This window comes from Loxodonta africana, unplaced genomic scaffold, assembly GCF_030014295.1.
Source record: "Loxodonta africana isolate mLoxAfr1 unplaced genomic scaffold, mLoxAfr1.hap2 scaffold_40, whole genome shotgun sequence".
NCBI classification, from domain to species: Eukaryota; Metazoa; Chordata; class Mammalia; order Proboscidea; family Elephantidae; genus Loxodonta; species Loxodonta africana.
This window is the reverse complement of record NW_026975113.1, coordinates 2382041-2401250: the sequence shown is the minus strand read 5'-3', so window position 1 is coordinate 2401250 and position 19210 is coordinate 2382041.

Genomic DNA, 19210 nt, shown 5'->3' with positions numbered 1-19210 from the left:
TCTTTTGTGTTAAATTGGTATGTCCTAGTGTACCTTTAAATTTATTTATTGTATCTTTTACAGCATACATTTCAAATAATTTTCTTAATGATTTCTTGTGGATTACAATTAGCATCTTAATGTAAAACCCACTAATTCAGATGAATAATGTCTTAATTACAACAATGTTCAGTGTATCTTGACCCTGTTCATTCTTTGTACACAGCAAAGGCAGTGCTCAGAGGCCAGTAGTGATAGATGCACACATCAAAAATGAAGAAAGGGACAAAATCAAAACACTAGCTATACAACTTGGACAGACGGAAAGAGAAGAGCAGAAGAAGTCCAGAGCCATGAAAAGAAAGGAAATCATAAAAATCAGAAATAAGTGAGTGAAATAGAAAATAGAAAGGAGCAACAAAACCAAAAGTTGGTTCTATCAAAGGATCAACAAAATCAACAAACCATTGGTCAAATTGACAAAAGAAAAACAGGTGAAGACAAAAATAACCCAAATAAGAAATAAAACGGGGGACATTACAACAGACTTAACTGAAATAAAAAGGTTCATAACAGAGTACTATGAAATATACACTCCAACAAATTTGAAAACCTAGAGGAAATGGACAAATTTCTAGAAACACACTATCTTCCTAAACTAACATAAACTGAGGTCTAAAATCTGGACAGACCCATAATGAGAAGAGATTGAAAAGGTAATAAAAAAAACTTCCAATAAAAAACAGCCTTGGCTCAGATGGCTTCACTGGAGAATTCTACCAAACATTCAAAGAAGAATTCACAGTAGTACTACTAAAACTATTTCAGAACATACAAAAGGAAGGGATACTTCCTAACTGATTCTATGAAGACAGCATAACCCTGATACCAAAATCAGGCAAAGACACCACAAAAAAAGGAAAATTACAGACCGATATCTCTCATGAATATAGATGCAAAAACTCTCCACAAAATTCTAGCCAATAGAATTCAGCATCATATCAAAAAAAAAAAAAAAAAAACCATGACCAAGTGGAATTCATACCAGGTATGCAACAATGATTCAACATTGGAGAAACAGTCAATGTCATCCACCACATAAATAAAACAAAAGAATCACATGATCATCTCAATAGACTCAGAAAAGTCATTTGATAAAGTATAACACCCATACCTGATAAAAACTCTCAATAAAATAGGTATAAAAAGGAAATTTCTCGACATAATAAAGGGCATCTAAACAAAACCAACAGCCATCATCATTCTCCACAGACAGTGGCTGAAAACATTCCCCCTGAGAACAGGAACAAAACAAGGATGCCCTTTATCACTACTGCTATTAAACATTGTGCTAGAAGACCTACCTACAGCCATAAGAAAAAGAAATAAAGGACATTCAAATAGGCAAGGAAGAAGTAAAACTATCCCTATTTGAGGATTATGTTATACTGTACATAAACCTCCTCAAAGATACACAAGAAAACTACTGGAACTAATAGAAAGATTCTGCAGTAGAGCGGGATACAAGATAAACATAGAAAAAACTGTTGGATTCCTATACACCAATAAAAAGAACATGGAAAAGGAAACGAGTAAAGCAATACAATTTAAGTCCTAAAAAAATAAAATACTTAGGCATAAATCTAACCAGGATGTAAAGGACATATACAAAAAAAAAAAAAACTACAAAATCCTACTGCAAGAAATCAAAAGAGACCTACATAAATGGAAAAACATACCATGCACATGGATAGGTAGACTCAACATTGTGAAAATGTCAGTGCTACCCAAAGCAATCTGCAAGTACAATGCAAGCCGGTCCAACAGCATTATATAACAAGATGGAAAAACTAATCATTAAATTTATATGGAAAGGTAAGAGGCCACAGATAAGTAAATCACTATTGAAGAAGGAGAATAAAGCAGGAGGCCTCATACTATTTGACCTCAGAAACTGCTCTACAGCTACAATAGTCAAAACAGCCTGGTATTGGTACAATGACAGACACAGTAATCAATGGAACTGAATCACGTATGCAGATGTGAATCCACCCACCTATGGTCAACTGATCTTCAACAAAGGCCCAAAGTCCACTAAATGGGGAAAAGACAGTCTTTCTAACAACTGGTGCTGGCAAAACTAGATGTCCATCTGGAAAAAATGAAACAGGACCCATACTTCACACCGTACACAAAAACTAATTCAAAATAAGTCAAAGACCTAAATAAGAAATCAAAAACTATAAAGATCAGAGAAGAAAAAACAAGGTCAATGCAAGAGTCCCTAATACATGGCATAAATGGCATACAAACCATAACCAACAATACAAAAACACCAGAAGATAAGCTAGTAACTGGAATCTTCTAAAAATTAAATACTTATGCTCATCAAAAGATTTCACCAACCCAGCAAAATGAGAACCTACAGATTGGGAAAAAAATTTTGGCTATAACAAGTCCAACAAAGTTGCAATCTCTAAAATCTGTAGGAAAATCCAGCACCTCTACTACAAAAAGACAAATAAACTAATTAAAATATGGACAAAGTATATGAACAGATACTTCTCTAAAGAAGACATTCACATGGCTAATAGACACATGAGAAAATATTTCCGATCGCTAGCCATTAGAGAAACATAAACGAAAACTACAATGAGACACCATCTCACCCCAATGTCACTGGCACGAATCAAAAAAAACAGAAATTAACAAATATTGGAGAGGTTGCAGGGAGATTGGAACTCTTATGCACTGCTGGTGGGAATGCAAAATGGTACAACCATTTAGGAAAAAGATATGGTGGCTTCCTTAAAAAGCTAGAAATAGAAATACTATATGATTCAGCTATCCCACTTCTAGGAATACATCCTAGAGAAATAAGAGCCGTCATACAAATAGACATATGTGCACCCATGTTCATTGCGACATTATTAACAATAGGAAAAAGATGGACACAACCTAAGTGCCCATCAACAGAAGAATGGATGAACAAACTATGGTACATACACAACATGAAATACTATGCAATAATAAAGAACAATGATGAATCTGTGAAACATCTTACAACATGGATGAATCTGGAGGACATTATGCTGAGTGATATTCAATCATGAAAGGACAAATTCTGTATGAGATCACTGTTAGAAAAACTCATGGAAAGGTTTACACACAGAAAGAAACAATCTATGATGGTTACGAGGGAGGAGAAGGCTGGGGAGGGAAAATCACTAAACAATAGGTAAGTGGTAAATTTGGTGAAGGGTCAGATAGTACACAATGCTGGGAAAGTCAGCACAACATGACCAAGGCAAGGTCATGGAAGCTTCATAGACACATTCAAACTCCCAGAGGAACGGAATTACTGGGCTAAGGGCTGGGGACCATAGTCTCAGGGGACATCTAGCTCAATTGGCATAACATGATTTATAAAGAAAATGTTCTACATTCTACTTTGGAGAACAACCTCTTGGGTCTTAGAAACTTGTGAGCGGCTATCTAAGATACTTCCCTGGTCCCACGCCATCTGGAGCAAGAGAGAATGAAGAGAACGAAAGACACAAGGGAAAGATTAGTCCAAAGGACTAATGGACCACAAGTACCACGACCTCCACCAGACTGAGTCCAACACAACTAGATGGTGCTCAGCTACCTCGACGAACTTCTCTGATAGGGATCACAATAGAGGGTCCTGGACAGAGCTGGAGAAAACAGTAGAACAAAATTCTAACTCACTAAAAAAGAGCAGACTTACTGGTCTGACAGAGAGGAATGGAAATAGACAACTCAAGATTGGGAAGTGGACAGTGTTGACATGTCGTGGGGTTGGCAATCAATGTCACAAAACAATATGTGTATTAATTGTTTAATGAGAAGCTAATTTGCTCTGTGAACGTATAAAAATTAAAAAAAAAAAAGAACTGTATCTATAATGACAACAGCAACTCAAAAGATTTGATAGGAATCTTAGGGAACAGTGAGTTTATGTTGATGGGGGAGAAAGAACCCAGAAAATGAGGGTGAGAATGGTTGCACAACTTGAAGAATGTAATCAATGTCACTGAATTGTACATGTAGGAACTGCTGAATTGGTGTATATTTTTGCTATGTACATTCCCAATGATAACAAGAAAATAATTAAAACTAAAAAGAAGGAAAAAAAAAAAGAGCTGGGCTGCTAACGAAAAAGATGGCAGTTCAAATCCAAAGCAGCTCCTTGGAAACCCTATGGGGCAGTTCTACTCTGTCTAGGGTCGCTATGAGTCAGAATCGACTCAAAGGTAACAGATTTTTTTTTTTCTTTTTGGTTTATCACTTCAAAAATTGCCTCTCCTTTTTTTTTCCCCCTTTCTCTTTCTGGAACCCCATTAATCCATCTGGTAGAAGTTCTCACCTTATTCTCTTTGTCTCTTACCCTCTTCTCTAGTTTTCCTTAGTATTTCTCAAATATTCACTCTTCTGAGTTCTGTTCCAGTACACTAGCTCTTTCTTTGGCTATGTTAATCTGCTCTTAAACTCCTCCACTGAGTTATTAAGGAGAGCTTTAAATATCAGATTTTTTTCCTCAGTAATTCTAAGAACTTGAATCAAAATTACAATTCTTACTGTGATCTTTTGAATATATTAAGCATAGCTAATTTAACATTTGTGCCTTTTGAGTCTATTTTCTATCGCCACTCTTCCTGTTTTTATTGTTAGCTTTGTTTGATTTTATTTATATTGCTTTATCTGCTCATGTGCCAGGGTATTGTTTCTGATAGATAGGAGTTGTGTGACAAAGTTATAGAAATATAGTAGTGTTTAGGGCAATGATATTTTCCTACAGAGATTTTATGCTTTTTTCTAGCAGATGATTAGGGACACTAATATTCAAAGGCATATTAATCTAAATCCATGAATTGATGTAATTTGAAGCTTTTCTTTAGGGTAAAGGCTATCTTGTCCCCACTCTTATTTCTATGACTTAACCTTTTAAATAAACTTTGAAAGTATAAAAGTTTTCTAGCTTCACAAACTTGGCAAGTCCTACACTCCAGTTTTTGTTCTTCTTTTTAACCTGCTAGGAATGATTTCCTGATTTATCTGTTCAGCTACCTCTTCCATTATGGGCAGGGAAAAGTGACCTCCTTTGCTGGGATTATCATTCTGAATTCTTTAATATATTGTATTTTAATCCTAAAATACGTTGCTTTTTTTTTTTTTTACTTTCCAATATCTTCAATAAAATTTATTATTATTTTTGCTTTCCTATTGTTTCTGTGCAAGGATTGTCCTGAACTAACTGAGAGTGAATACACTTGTTATCTATATTTTCAGATCTACCCTGAGGATAAACAACTGAGCCAATGCATCTGAGGCTGAGCGAGTTTAACAAACAGTTCTAGATGTCTTTTTAATTAATCAACGGGATGATATACCATTCCTTTGCCTAGTGTACTGTCATACAGCATAATTCTCATGAGAAAATTCACTTAAGTGTATTTCCTCATTCATCTGAACTTGGATGCTGGTTCCTCTACTGTACTAATTTACAAAGATATGCAAAATGGAAATAGTGCCAAGCTGTTTTCATGTCTTTGTAAGAGGATGTTAAGAAAATTTTCTTCTGGGTTGGCATTGTGGTTGACTTTCCAAAGCTACAAAAATCAAATACTTAACCCTCGTGTCTTAATTATCTTGTCCTGCTATAACAGAAATACAATAAGTGGGTGACATTAACAAACACATTTATTTTCTCACATTTTAGGAGGCTAGACAGAAGTTTGAATTCAGGGCACCAGCTCTGGAGGAAGGCGTTCTATCTGTGTCTCTTCGAGGGGTAGGTCCTTGTCTCTTTTCAGCTTCTGTTCCTTGGTTCCTTGGTGATCTTCAAGTGGCATGGTATCTACCTTCTCCCAATTGTGCTTGCTATCCCTGGCTTAATCTGCTCTTTTATATCTCAAAAAAGATTGATTTAAGACACATCCTACATTATTGGAAAACCTGGTGGTGCAGTGGTTAAGAGTTCTGTTGCTAACCAAAAAGTTGGCAGTTTGAATCCACCAGCCATTCCTTGGAAACCACGTGAAGCAGTTCTACTTTTTCATATCGGGTTGCTGTGAGTCAGAATAGACTCAATGGTAATGTTTGTTTGTTTGTTTTTATTACATTATTAACACAACGAAAAAACACATTCCCGTATGGAATTATAACCACGGGTAGAGGAGTTAGGACTTGCAACAGATATTTTGGGGCAGACACAATTCAATTTATAACGCCCTACAGTCAAGATAATTTGGGGGTCAAGCAACCATTACAGAGCTAAATAACTGGCAGCTGGACAGATTCTGCTATCAGAAACCTTTATCTAGAATCTCTCATTATTCCATATACAGTGGAGTTGCTAAAAGAGAAAGATTAATGGAACCATGTCATCATCAGCTTAGAAACGATTTTCCCTCCATTTTCTGTGAATGTTGCAACCTGACAATGACTTTCAAGGTCAAGTTTAAAAGGTCTTAGAGAACCAGATACATGAATACGCAGTGCTTCTTAGAATGACAGTCTTCTGTTTACAGTGATTTGGTATATCACACTGTATTTGCTGCTCTGCCCTCTCAATTTGAGTAGAAGAGAAAGAGAATTTCAGAGAGACATTTGGGCACAGAGAGTGAGCAGAAGTGAAGTAGTCATTACAATTATGACTTGTTAAACCAAGAATGTGCAGGTTTCCCTCAGATTAATTAAACATTAGAAAAGGTAATCACACTTTAGGCATTTTGCAAGAACCCTTTCAAGTTTAGCTGCTTCCAGATTAAGGAACACTAATGCAATTTTCTATGTTATGTACCTCAGAGTTATATACTGGTGAGGGATTTGTTGTAGCACTGCAATTTGTGTGAAGTCCATTGAATTTACTCATATGCACCATATAGGAGTATCTGCATTTAGACACCCTCCCACAAAGATCCAATGTTAATCAAAAGAGATTTAAAGGAGCACCAGATAAATAAAAGGTGTCCTTTTCCATCTGTCTTCTGCCTTTGTCCCAATCACGAACTATCTCTGAGTAGAGAAGAGGCAATGAAAGGAGCCCAAGACACCACCCAAATTTCAATGCCTGGCTGAAGCTAGTTGAATATGAAGCTGATATTTTTCCATTGACCAGACTAAACTCAATGTGACTAGCAAGTAATGGCTTTACATGATATGAAATTAAGAACTGGGAAAGAAATTTCACCTGTGCACAATAGATTGGAGTGCCTAAAAAAATATACATATATATATATATATTATTTCACATATAAACAGACAAAGTCATAGATTTGGAGCAAAACCTAAGCCCTTCATACTGTTGGATTCTTAAACACTAGTGTTACATTTGAATAACGTTTCTTACTTTTAAAAAATTAATCCATGTATATCTTTTATAGTTTCATCTCATGGTAAGCATAAAAAAAAAACAAAAAAAACCCAGTGCTGTTGAGTCAATTCTGACTCGTAGCGACCCTGTAGGACAGAGTAGAACTGCCCCCTAGAGTTTCCAAGGAGCACCTGGGAGATTCGAACTGCCAACCATTTGGTTCGCAGCTGTAGCACTTAACCACTATGCCACCAGGGTTTCCACAGTAAGCATATGGCATAAAAACTAAAGTATTATCATCTTTATTTAAAAAAAATGAGGACACTGAAGTTGGAAAAGCTAACATGCCTAATTTTCTTATGTTTTTATTGATGGTAAGTTGAAAGTTAGGTATCATAACTCAGTACTTCAATAACAGTCATTATTTATTTAACCAGAAAAAAAGAACCTTATTGCTTATAATGTATTAAATAATTATGAATACACCAAATTTAACTCAATTTCAGATGGAACCCCAAATCTACATACATGGATAAGTATTTTTATTTTTGTCTATAGTTGCAAAGACTGTCGTTTACTTAGTTTGCTCAGAATGACAGCTATTGTTCCGCCATGCCAGATGTCAATCAAGTTTAAAAACATAAAGTGTAGTCACGTAGAATGATTACTACATATGTCTTTTAAAAAAAAAAAAAAGAACTGTTGCTGTCCAGTCAATGGCAAGCCCATGTGCCTAAAAATCGAAATGTGCTTCATAGGGTTTTCAATGGCTTATATTTTGGAAGTAGATTTCCAAGCCTTTCTTCTGAAGCAGTTTTGGGTGGACTCGAATCTCCAATCTTTTGTTTAGCAGTTGAGTGCAGCATTAACAGTTTGTACCACCCAAGGAACCCACTATGTCGTAGGAGTTTGCAAAAATAATTAAGCTTTTATACTTGGTCGTGTGTATAGTATTTTTAAGTATTAACTAAATGTTAGTTATTAATGGAATGTCTAGTTACACAAGGCTTTGCAATGCAGCAAATTTTTCTCTTTATCTACTGTCTCTATCATGACTGTAATCCTAATATAATACATAAAAATAACAATGATTGTACCTTCCTTATTGCTGTAATGTTGTTTCCAAATTCTGAATGATGTGGGCAAGCCTATTATATTTGTAACCTTAATATTTTCATGTGCCTGTACAGTGTATTCTTCTTAGAGATATTATAGAATTTATATACAATTGGATTATAATCATCAACTTACTTTTTTTTTGTTACACTGGAAATGAACAAGCACAAAAGCCATTCTTTTCCATCACTGAATCATTTCCTACGTAGATACTGAAATTTGGGAATAAAGAGATGAATAAATACATGAATAAAAGGTATATGTAAAAGATCTCTGAGACTATTTAAATCACAGACGAGTGTAAGGTATCACCAAGACTTACAGGTTTTAAATTCCTCAGAGAGAAGTCACCATGTTCCTTTCTCATATTGGAACGCATTGTGTTCCAGATCTTAAAAACATATAGATACATATAAAGACCAAAACTTATTTGAATTATACTAAAAATCTGCATAACAACCCTTTTCATGATTTGACAAGTACTTCAAGTTTTTTTTTCTTATACTTCACTTTGTAGTCTACAATTTAACAATGAAGTCTGTTAAACAAAATTTTCTAGTCAACATAATTTGGGAGAACAAGAAAAAAAGAAAATTTGAAATTGTAATTCTTCTAAAATATAGTCATTAATTAATGTTTTATATTTTAAGCCAGATGAATCATTATCACAACACTGTTCATATAACTTGTGGGGTTCATATAATTAAAATAATCATAAAACCAAAACCCGCTGCCATCAAGTTGATTCCGACTCATAGAGACCGTATGGGACAGAGTAGAACTGCCCCATAGAGTTTCCAAGGAGCGCCTGGCAGATTCGAATTGCTGACCTCTTGGTTAGCAGCCGTAGCACTTAACCAGTACACCACTAGGCTTTCCAAAATAATCATAGGGTAACCTAAATTTATTTTTGTAGTTTGCAACGTGGAACTTTTATAATTTACAGAAAAATAGAAGTGACATGTGTTTTAGTTTTAGTGCATTTACTTTGCATGTTTTAGAAAAACTATGAATATCTCCAAAGAAGTTTTAAAACATGAAAATTCTATAAAAATTACTTAATATCATGACCAATATTTATCCAGAAAATATACATTAAATTTCACAAAGTATAAAGTTCTGTATTCAAAGTGCAACACAATAGTATGTTTTAAACTGAATTTAATGAACAATAACACAGAGCATGGAAATTCTAGAAACATTACTGAAAACACTACCAATATTCATCTTGAAAATGCACAAGAAATTACGTACATTTGAAACACTACATTTGAAGTATGAAGCAATAATAACTGTGTCTTTTAAGAGCTGAGAAAATAAACAGAATTAAAACAACTTTACTCCATCTTAACTACAGTGTGCCTTCAAGGAAAATGTAAGTTTTTCAGAAAATTCAGTAGGAGAAATAAGCTTTACCGTATTTTAAAATATGTTAATAGGCACTGCATTGGAGAAAGTCAGGCACAGACGTTAAAGTGAGGGATTTGCAAAATATCAGATCAAATGATGTGACAGGTAAAGAGACTCTAAAAGAACAAGCATACCTGTACAAACATCTATGAATTTCAGGTTTATATTTAATTGTTCTTTATACCCCCCCCAAAAAAAGTTGGTGTGCAGTCGATTCTAACTCATGTCAACCACAAGTATCTGTATTTTTGCTAAAAAAAAAAAAAAGCTCCCAATTTGTAGAAAACACTATGTTCTGGAGGAAGTTTTTGAAGACTTGTTTTACTTCCTGGTTCCTCAGGGAATAAATGAAGGGGTTCTGCACGGCGGCAACAGAGGTGTTGGCAATAGCAACTCCTTTGGTCAATGATGCTTTTCTTTTGCAGAGGGATTGGCATACATGAAGATGCAGCTTCCGTAAGAGGTGGAAATGACAGTCATGTGGGAGGAACAAGTGAAGAAAGTTTTTTTCTCTCACTGGAAGACAGGATTCTCAGAATAGTCCTGATGACACACATGTAGGACAAAATCATTAATGCCAAAGTGAATAGCAAAGAAACCAAAGCCAAGTAAAAACCAGTTACTTCTAGGAGCCATGTATTTGAGCAAGATAGTTGTAAGAGGGGAAAATAGTCGCATGCAAAGTGATCAATGACTTTGGAAGCACAGTAATCGGGGGGGGGGAGGAGAAGAAACATAAGAAGTGGGAATATGGTCAGAAACCCTCTCAACCACACACATAACACAAGCAGGGAGCAGAGTTTCCTGTTCATGGTGCTTGTGTAATGCAGGGGCTTGCAGATGGCCACATAGAGGTCATAGGACATAGCCGTCAGAATGTAAAATTCTGTCACCCTCATGAAAATAAAGAAGAGTTGACCTGCACAGTTGTTGAAGGAAATGGTCTTATCCCTGGTAATAATTGCACCCAGAAATCTAGGAATGCATACAGTTGTAAAGGAGATTTCTAGGAAGGAGATGTTCCGGAGGAAGAAATACATAGGTGTCTGTAGATGGCAGTCCACCGAGGTTAAGGTGGTAAGAATCAGGTTTCCAGTGAAGCTTACTACATATGTGATAAATAGAAAGAGGAAGGTCACAATCTGAAGGTCAGGATCATCAGAAAGGCCTAGGAGGACAAGCTCTGTGACCACTGTGTAGTTGTTCATTTCTCTCTCTCTCTTCAATTTTTCTTTTAACCCCATTTAGACAAAAATAGTATTAAGGGAAAGAGATGAAAGATATAATTCATCATGATCAGCATCATCATCTCCAATATTCTAAAATATCCTATATAATCCATGCAAATTTTTTCTTATTTTTAGGATCTTGCTGGCATTCTTTTAATACACATTTATTAGTTCTTTTATATTAAAAATACAGTAGTAGATAAGAAATCTTCACACAACAAAGCACATCTTTGGGAGACAACAAAATAATTGTCATTTTATGTCCTATTTATGCAAACTCTGATTACAATTTTGTTGAAACAGCCATAAGAATTACATAGCCCTTTCTTTTCACTCAGAATTAGACAATCTATCTATTAAACAATCTATCTCCTAGAAACAGAAATGGGTTACTTTAACTTACCAAAAAGTAAAAGTCAAACTTAGAAGCCTGAAGTAACAACTCATTATTTTTTTTTAGGATATAAGAAATCAGTTGCCTCATTACAAGTAACATATTTAAATTTTTAACCCTAAGATTTATGGGTCTAATTGCCAAGACAATATGAGTACACTAAATAGAATTGCTACAAGACAGAATAAGTAACCCAATTATTTAAAAAATAGAAAAATTTCAATTACTCACTGGTTTGTCTTCTTATTCCATCATGATCTTTAATGTTCCACATTCTGTATGGCTTCCTATAAAGTACATGTGTGTATTTAAATATAAACATTTTTATTTTTGAACTGAAAGATGCATAATGTATTTATTTTTCATTTTGACTGAAGCACAAATTTAAAAGTGACTGCTAGCCTTTTATCTTATCAACTCTGTCACTGGATTATGGCTCATTGCATTTTCCATGAAATTATCTTCCTGAGTGTCTTAGTCTAATGCTGCTGTAACAGAAATAACACAAGTGGATGGGCTTTAACAAAGAGAAATTTATTTCTTCACAGTGAAGTAGGGTAAAAGTCCAAATTCAGGGCATCAATCTTCCCCCAGATTAGGAGCTTCTCCATGGATGGACCCCAGATCCAAAGGACTCGCTCTGCTCCTGGTACTGTTATCTTGGTGGTATGCGGTCCCACACTTTCTGCTTGTTTCCCTTCCTTTCATCTCCTGTAAGATAAAAGGTGGTATAGGCCATACCCCAGGGAAACTCCCTTTATTTATGGATCAGGGATGTGACCTGGGTAAAGGTGTTACACTCCTACCCTAGTAGTTTTTAACATAAAATTACAATCACCAGATGAAGGACAACCACGCAGTACTGGAAATTATGGTCTGATCAATTTGACACATATTATTGGGGTATACAATTCAATCCATGACACTGAGTTATTAAGCTTTTTGGAAAAAAAATTTCATTCCCTTGTAATTCTTTCTCACGGTTATCTTCTCCATAAGTCCACTTATCCAAATGGATATCCAGAAAAGTTAAGAAAAAACTTTTTCCATTTTCCTAACCTACTCAGTTAGTTCCCACCTATTCAAATACTATTTGGATGTAGTAATAGTTTATCAATTCTGTCTATTAACATCTTGACAGCTGTCTCCTTTTGATTTTAGAGAGTAAAATTTCTGTTGTGAAGAATAAAATGTAAAATCATTGCATACCTTCCAACAACTAGCAACATTCACACTAATCATATTTTATTTTATAATGGCTTAAAGCAGTTTTTCAGGACATAAAAAGTAGAACGTCAGAAACCTTCAAAAGATGTGGAAATATTTTTAACCTCAGCAAAGACTGTGTACTGATCTCCTGGAAACCAGACAAAGTCAGGCCACATCTCTGCTATATTATAGACCATAAGGGAAATCTGGAAGGGGCCCTTGCATTTCTCAGTAACCTGCTCACTCCTCTCCCTAGCAGATCTCTCTTGAGAAGAGTTATGTTCATCCTTGCATCCCACAGAGGACCTGAGATGGTGACTTCTATGCAATATTTATATCCATTAATAAGTTGCTTAATATTCATCCTTTCTTCATATTTTATGAGTAATAAAATAAGAAACCCACTCTCTTATCAAAGGTGAAATTTTGATCAAATTTGTAAAGAATTGTCTTCATTAGAAATGTGAAAGTTTTGAACATACGCCTTTCAATTAGCAGCTGAGAGTGTTAACCATTTGCAATAACCAGGGACTCCCATTATTAAAATACACTTCTTTATTTGTCTAAACCTAGTAAATATATACAATTTCAGAACTGTTAAACCATATACCTATAATTTTACCACTGCAAGCTCAGTATTTGTGATCTATTTCTCTTGGTTTTAGAGCATCCAAAAGATTTTTTTTACCCTGGCTGGGCTAAGATGGTAGAATATACAGATACCTCTGGCGAACCCTCTATACAACAAAGACACAAAAAACCAAGTGAAACAAGTATATTTATGACAAGCTAGAAGCCCTGAGCTTCAAAGGCAAGTTTAGAAAAAGAACAGAGGGGAAGGGGGAAGAAGAGACAGTACAGAAGTAGAGAGGAGTTACTGGGCCTGAATCTCGGAAAGCCCTCAGGCATCATTCTGGAGTGGCGGCAGTGGGTTGGTACTAGCATTTTGCCACAGTTTCCTTAGGGAGAAGCAGTCAGCCACACAGCCTACTCATACGTTTGGAACCAGAGAAGAATGGCGCTCTCAGCAAAAGCTAAGTACTTCTGTATATTTTACCACACCCCCCACTCACAAGCCAGCTTCAGCGGCTGAATTCCTTGGGCCTGAGATAGGCACTGTTGAGTGCCTAGAGGCATCCTCCCAGCCATGGAGAAGGAAAAAAATTGTAATTGGGGGAAAAGATAATTTGCCAGCTCCACTAACCAGGGAAGCTCAGCACAGAAGCCGCTCCTGTCCAGGCACAAACGGTCCATGGACTTTGAGCACCTTTCCCCTCTGCATGGACCTGTGTGGGCCTATTTCAGGAGACTAGACCCTTGTTGGCAGACTCTAACCATTACAGCTGTGCGGCGGAGAGGTGGGTGATGTTTGGCATTGCTTTGCCCATTAAACAGGGTCCTCACCTACCCACATGATGGGCCTAAGAACTGATACCTCCACTCAGGTCACGCAGCCACCCACTACAGGGTTCCAAGGATAACTACTACCTCCCAGTCTTTACAACCAAAAATATTAGGAGCCCATGGTCCGTCTGAAGAACCCACCCTGCGCACTCTAGGGAACAGGGATGCGCTTTCCTCAGAGACACTCGGGGGTCAGTTCTCAGCCCCATGCCTTGTTCAGAGCGTGAACCCCTGCTGCAATCAGATATTGGTATATACACCAATCACCACTGCCCCTCTAAGACTGTAGGACAGAGGCTGTACCACACACTTCATGATCAGCTACCTGGACACCTGAGCTGAATTCATACAAGAAAAGTGAATGGACTCCTAGAATGATATAACTGATAACAGCTCTTTCCATCTGGGGACAGGACGTCAGAGTTCCAAAGGTGAAAATAATAAAGCTAGCTCACTCAAGCAACCCATTTGGGCATATCAAAACAAAACAAAAGAAAGCAAGAGGCTACGACAGAGTAAGCAGGCATAAACTAATATAATAACTTTTAGATGGCTCAAAGACAACAGTCAATATCAAGTCACATAAAGAAACAGACCACGGTCATCTCAATAAGCTCTCCAAACAAAGAATCCAGGGATCTTCTAGATAAAAGTGCATTCCTGGAATTACCAGAGGCAGAATACAAAAGATTAATATACAGAACTCTTCAAGACATCAGGAAGGAAATGAGACAATACGCAGAACAAGCCAAGAAACACACAAATAAAGCAATTGAATAAATTAAAAAGATTATTCAGAAACATAATGAAAAATTTAATAAGCTGGAAAAATCCACAGACAGACAGCAATCAGAAATTCAGAAGATTAACAATAAAATTACAGAATTACACGACTCAACAGAAAATCAGAGGAGCAGAATTGAGCAAGTAGAAGCCATAATTTCTCAACTTGAACATAAATCACTTGGCAGTAACATATTTGAAGAAAAATCGGAGAAAAGAATTAAAAAAAAATGAAGAAACTTTAAGAATGATGTGGGACTCTATCAAGAGAAATAACCTGTGAGGGACTGGAGAACAAGAACAGGGAGGGATAACAGAAAATACAGAGAGAATTGTTGATTTTTTGGCTGAAAACTTCTCTGATATTGTGAAAGATGAGAAGATATCTATCTAAGATGCTCATCGAACTCCACATAAGGTAGATGTTAAAAGATAGTCACCAAGAGATATTATAATCAAACTTGCCAAAACCAAAGATAAAGAGAGTATTTTAATAAACAAAAAGTCACCTACAAAGGAGAGTCAATAAGAATAATCTCAGACTACTAAGCAGAAACCATGCAGGCAAGAAGGCAATGGGATGACTTATTTAAAAAAATTGAAGGAAAAAAATTGCCAACCAAGAATCATATATCCAGCAAAACTGTCTCTTAAATACAAAGGTGAAAGTAGGACATATCCAGATAAATAGAAGTTTAGAGAATTCGTAAAAACCAACCAAAACTACAAGAAATTCTAAAAGGAGTTCTTTCGTTAGAAAATCGATAATATCAGGCATCAACCCAAGACTGGAACACTGGGCAGAGCAATCAGAAGTCAACGCAGACAGAGAAATAAAAAAAAAAGCAAGATAAAAAAACCCTCAACATTAAAAAAGTAAGAGGGACTAAGAAATGTAATCATAGATCTTCCATATGGAAAGGAAGATACAGCGATACAAAGAAGTGAAAGTAAGGTTTAAATTTAGAAAACCAGGGGTAAACTTAATCTGTGTGCTGAACAAATAATCTGAGAAGCTGGACTATATGAAGACGAACGGGGCATCAGGATTTGAGGAAGACTCATTAACAACCTGCGTTATGCAGATGGTACAACCTTGCTTCCTGAAAGTGAAGAGGACTTGAAGCACTTACTAATGAAGATCAAAGACCACAGCCTTCAGTATGGATTACACCTCAACATAAAGAAAACAAAAATCCTTACAACTGGACCAATGAGCAACATCATGATAAATGGAGAAAAGATTGAAGTTGTCAAGGATTTCATTTTACTTGGATCCACAATCAACACCCACGGAAGCAGCAGTCAAGAAATCAAAACACGCATTGCATTGGGCAAATCTGCTGCAAAGGACCTCTTCAAAGTGTTGAAGAGCAAAGATGTCACCCTGAAGACTAAGGTGCGCCTGACCCAAGCCATGGTATTTTCAATCACATCATATGCATGTGAAAGCTGGACGATGAATAAGGAAGACCGAAGAAGTTGACGCCTTTGAATTGTGGTGTTGGCGAAGAATATTGAATATATCATGGACTGCCAAAAGAACGAACACATCTATCTTTGAAGAAGTGCGGCCAGAATGCTCCTTAGAGGCAAGGATGGTGAGACTGCGTCTTACATACTTTGGGCATGTTGTCAGGAGGGATGAGTCCCTGGAGAAGGACGTCATGCTTGACAGAGTACAGGGTCAGTGGAAATGAGGAAAAACCTCAAAAAGGTGGATTGACACAGTGGCTGCAACAATGAGCTTAAGCGTAACAAGGATTGTAAGGATGGCGCAGGACCGGGCAGCGTTTTGTTCTGTTGTGCATAGGGTCACTATGGTCGGAACCAACTCGACAGCACCTAACAACAACAACAGGGGTAAATAATAAGGTAACCAAAAGGACACAAAGTATTGTACCCATCAAAATAAAATACAAGAAAAAAATACTCAGCAGAAACAAAATCAAAAACAATGAATATGAGGAAAGGACTATATATAATCTACTCAGCACATAAAATTAAGTCGGAAAAAGAAACTGTTAACAACACACACAAAAAGACATCAAAATGATAACACTAACTTCAGACATATCCATAATCACGCTGAATGTAAACGGACTAAATGTACTAATAAAGAGAAAGAGAGTGGCAAAATGGACTAAAAAACACGATCTGTCTATGTGCTGCCTACAAGAGACACCTTAAACTTCGAGACACAAACAAACTAAAACTCAAAGGATGGAAAAAGTATATCAAGCAAACAACAATCAAAAAAGAGCAGGAGTGCCATTGTTAATTTCTGACAAATAGGCTTTAAAGTTAAGTCCATCATAAAGGATAAGGAACGACACTATATAGTGATTAAAGGGACAGTATACCAAGAAGATATAACCATATTTAATGTTTATGCACGCAATGATAGGGCTAAAAGATACATAAAACAAACTCTGTCAACATTGAAAAGTGAAATAGACAGCTCCGCAATAATAGTAGGAGACTTCAACACATCACTTTCAGTAAGGGACAAGACATCCAGAACGAAGATCAATAAAGATGCAGAAGATCTAAATGCCACAATCAACCAACAGGACCTCATAGACCTACAACAACCAACTATACTTTCTTTCCTAGTGCACATGGAACATTCTCTAGAGTATAGCACATATTAGGTCATAAAGCAATCCTTAGAAGAATTCAAAACATTGAAATATTACAAAGCATCTTCTCTGACCATAAGGCTATAAAAGTGGAAATCAATAACAGAAAAAACAGGGAAAAGAATTAAAACACTTGGAAACTGAACAACACCCTGCTCAAAAAAGATTGGATTATAGAAGACATTAAGGATGGAATAAAGGAATACATAGAATTCAATGAGAATGAAAACACTTCCTATCAGAACCTTTGGGACACAGTGAAAGCAGTGCTCAGAGGTCAATTTATATCAATAAATGCACACATACAAAAAAGAAGAAAGGGCCAAAATCTAAGAATTATCCCTACGACTTGAATAAATATAAAGAAAACAACAAAAGAAACCCTCAGGCACCAGAAGAAAACATTTAATAAAAATTAGAGCTGAACTAAATGAAATAGAAAACAGAAAAAGAAATGAAAGAATTAAAAAGACCAAAAGCTGGTTCTTTGAAAAAAATCAAAAAAAATTCATAAACCATAGGCTGAACTCACAAAAGAAAAACAGGAAGGAAACAAATAACCCGAATAAGAATTGAGATGGGTGATATTACAACAGACTCAGATGAAATTAAAAGAATCATATCAGATTACTACGAAAAAGTGTACTCTAACAAATTGGAAAACCTAGAAGAAATGGATGAATTCCTAGAAACACACTATCTACCTAAGCTAACACAAACACAGGTAGAACAGCTAAACTGACAGATAACAAAAGAAGAAATTGAAAAGATAATCAAAAAAGTCCCAACAAAAAAAGTCTTGGCTCTGACAGCTTCACTGCACAGTTCTACCAGACTTTCAGAGAAGAGGTTACTCCACTACTACTAAAGGTATTTCAGACCATAGAAGAGGACGGAATACTCCCAAACTCATTCTATGAAGCCAGTATATCCATGATACCAAAATGAGCTGAAGACACCACAAAAAAGAAAATTACAGACCTATGTCCCACATGAACTGATATGCAACAATCCTCAACAAAATTCTAGCCAATAGAATTCAACAACATGTCAAAAAAATAATTCACCATGACCAAGTGGGATTCATAACAGGTATGCAGGAATGGTTCAACATTAGAAAAACAATGAATGTAATCCACCACATAAATAAAAAAAAGACAAGAATCACATGATTTTATGAACTGATGCAGAAAAGGCATTTGACAAAGTTCAACACCCATTCAGGATAAAAACTCTCAGCAAAATAGGAATAGAAGGAAAATTCCTCAACATAATAAAGGGCATTTATACAAAGCCAACAGCCAACATCATCCTAAATGGAGAGAGCCTGAAAACATTCCCATTGAGATAGGGAACCAGACAAGGATACCTTTTATCACTGCTGTTATTCAACATTGTGCTGGAGGTCCTAGCCAGAGCAATGAGGCTAGATAAAGAAATCAAGTGCATCCAGATTGGCAAGGAAGAAGAATAATTATATCTATTTCCAGATGACATGATCTTATACACAGAAAACCCTAGGGAATCCTCCAGAAAACTACTGAAACTAATAGAAGAGTTCAGCAGAGTATCGGGATACAAGATAAACATACAAAAATCTACGCCAACAAAAAGAAATTCGAAGAGGAAATTACCAAATGAATACCATTTACAGTAGCCCCAAGAAGATAAAATAAGCCCCCAAGAAGATAAAATACTTAGGAAT